The sequence below is a fragment of the Heptranchias perlo genome, unplaced genomic scaffold (assembly GCF_035084215.1).
Source record: "Heptranchias perlo isolate sHepPer1 unplaced genomic scaffold, sHepPer1.hap1 HAP1_SCAFFOLD_90, whole genome shotgun sequence".
In the NCBI taxonomy this organism is placed as follows: Eukaryota; Metazoa; Chordata; class Chondrichthyes; order Hexanchiformes; family Hexanchidae; genus Heptranchias; species Heptranchias perlo.
The window spans coordinates 2,412,628-2,415,639 of record NW_027139940.1 but is presented as its reverse complement, the minus strand read 5'-3'; the positions used below and the strand labels follow the sequence as shown (position 1 = coordinate 2,415,639).

At 49.1% G+C, this 3,012-nt stretch overlaps 1 non-coding gene across 1 annotated transcript; it reads left to right on the top strand.

Annotated features, from left to right (window-relative positions):
* Positions 1-735: 735 nt before the first annotated feature.
* trnaa-ugc (transfer RNA alanine (anticodon UGC)) lies at positions 736-807 on the top strand. The gene has a single exon. It is a non-coding gene; the product is annotated as a tRNA-Ala (tRNA).
* The last annotated feature ends 2,205 nt before the right edge of the window (positions 808-3,012 follow it).

Below are 3,012 nucleotides of genomic sequence, written 5' to 3'. Positions count from 1 at the left end.
CGACCAGGAAGGGACTATTTCTGACAACAGCTCAAACTTGGTGGGGAGTAGTTACATAATATAAATTGATTATTTCTCCAGTAAAATGCAGTGAGCGGAGTGCACATCCACCACGGGTGGCCTCATAAAATGAGGACAATCAGTTCTTCTTTCCTTGGTTTAGGGTTTTGTAATCTGGGGATTCAGTTCAGTGATGGAGCGCATGTTTTGCGTGTGTTGAGGTCCTGGGTTCATCTCTCGAAGTAATTTTTCACCAAAATTACCCACGGAAAGTTGAATGACGCTTTCTGAGCTCAGCGAGTTCCAACTTCTGAGGCTCCACAAGCATTAAATTGTCCCGGAGCGGGACTTCATCTCACGGTCCCCTCAACAGCTCAACTCAAAGCAGCCGCCGACTGAGGGGAATGTGTGACGGTGCAATATCGAGCGAGCAGTCCCAGCTCTTGTTCCTGTTTGACGCTCTGTCATTCTTCCATCTCACTTTATGATTCAGAGGTTGGATTTCAGTCTTGTCACTGACCATTAGCGATTGGGTTTTTTTTATTTCCACAGACTTTTTTTTGGAAAGTTCAAAGTAAAGAGGAGCAGAAACCCCGTGAACTGAAGCAGAGGTTGAACATTGTGAACACGCGGGACCGCTGGGCATCTCGATGTCCTGGAGAGACGGAGCAGAAAGCTCACGGCTTCACTTCTAAAGTGTCTGCTTGTTTATTTCTCAGGTACCTTTTGACCCGTGGGGATGTAGCTCAGTGGAAGAGCGCATGCTTTGCATGTATGAGCTCTCGGGTTCAATGCCCGGCATCTCCAAACAAGTTAAAATTTCAAATTTTGGATTCAACTGTGAGAATATCATCTGAGACTCGCCTCACATTTCCGCACAAGGAGAGACAAGAGTTTCTTCACCTCGCGAAAAACCGAACGCTCCGCACAGAATACAATTCAATGGGAGAGCGCCCACGACGTTTGAATGGCACCCATCCAATGGTTGAACAGCTTGCCCAATGATCGATTATTTCCAGTTTCACAGATTGGGGGGAAGCAGCGGACCGGCGTTCCGACCACAAAGAGGGAAGAATAGTCTGGATGTTGGGAGCTTCTTCTTTTCCCGGAGAGTACTGAGCATCTGGAATGGATTCCCGGCTGGTGGGGTGGGTGCTGACTCTCTCTGGTGGGGTGGGTGCTGACTCTCTCTGGTGCGGTGGGCGCTGACCCTCTCTGGTGCGGTGGGCGCTGACTCTCTCTGGTGCGCTGGGTGCTGACCCTCTCTGGTGCGGTGAGTGCTGACTCTCTCTGGTGCGGTGAGTGCTGACTCTCTCCGGTGCGGTGGGTGCTGACCCTCTCTGGTGCGGTGGGTGCCGACTCTCTCTGGTGTGCTGGATGCCGACCCTCTCTGGTGCGGTGGGTGCTGACCCTCTCTGGTACGGTGGGTGCTGACTCTCTCTGGTGCGGTGGGCGCTGACTCTCTCTCCGCCTTCTTGAGGGATCTGGACTGGTTCTTGACTGGGGCAGAGATCGCATCATATCGAAGGTGAGTGGTTTTCCAGTTAACCAATGCATGGTCAGTGTGATCCACTGGACTGGATTCGATAGCCTGAGGGAGTCGGGGAGGAATTTCCCAGAATTTCCCCTCCTTATTGGCCCTGGATTTTTTTCTGGTTTGTAACCGCTCCCAGGAGATTCCATGTTCCCGGTGGGTGGGGCTGGTGGTGTGTGTCGGAAGTGTCCAGTCACGATGCTCCAGGCATGTGGGGCAGGATTGATGAACGAGCTGGTCTTTTCCTGCCCGTCATGTCCGTCTGTAACCCCAGATCGTCAAGGTGTTTTTAGTGAAGTGATCTTTAAACACAAAATCCTCACCTGGGACAAGTCCTGTGTCCGTCTATAGTGAAATGAGATTCAATGCTGTCTGGGCCTCACCTTATCCTCCTCCTTTTACATTATTATATTGTCCGCACACAGTGATATGTTTGGTTAAGATGAAAATACAAATTATCCGCTCTGGGCTCCTCCAGTCTCTCTGTGTTTCTCTCTCCTGCTAAACTGACTGACTGTCGGATAATAGTAACTGGTGTCCTATCCATCCCGTTCTCAACACCCAGACACGACTAGTTACTGAATAAATTCAACACTCACAGACAGTCCAGTGTCAGACAGTTACAGACGGTTTCTCTCCACCTTTCCTTACAGGACTGGCGAATGATGAATGCCCCGTCAGACCGGCTGATATACAGTAAAAGGGACAGTGACCGTCTCACCAATAGCACCGGAGGTCTGTTCACAGACACAGAATCAGTCTTTCCCTTTCTATCAGTGTGTCTATATTACGCTCAGTAACAGTATCCCGCCTCCTTGTACAGCACTAGGGAGAGAGAAAGACAGACAGAGAGAGACACACAGACAAACAAACACAGTATCAGTCTCACACTTCCCATCAGTGTGTCCGTTTCACACTCAGTAACAATATTCCACCTTCATTTACAGGCACAGTATCAGAATAACACTTCCTATCAGTGTCTCTGTATCACTCTCAGTAACAGTATCCCACCTTCATATGCTGTTCAAAAGAGAGAGAGAAACTGACCTGTAATGTCCCGTTTTCACCCAGGAACAAATTGGAAAATATTTCATTCCAATTGCTATTCCAAGGTGGAGTGACAGAAGATGCAGTCTCATCTCTCACTGATATTATTTCAGAGACAGACACATTATTAATCCCACTCTCAGGGACAGTGTCACACATTTAACCCTCTCTTGCATGTTGTCCCCTCTGCAATCTTGCAGCTCAGGGCCGTTCTGTATTACTCTCAGTGACCGAGCGTTTCACTCCGATTGAAATTAATCCTACACGGTCCCAGCAAATACACCGACTCCCACTTTCCTCCCCCGTTTCTCCAGGATTGGTTTCAGGAATCCTCCCTCCTGTTTCGGAGTCAAACGTTACTTTTATCAGTAAGGGGGCCAAGAATGAACCGAACCCATTGGCTCATTCCACAGCCACTCACTTTATCTCTG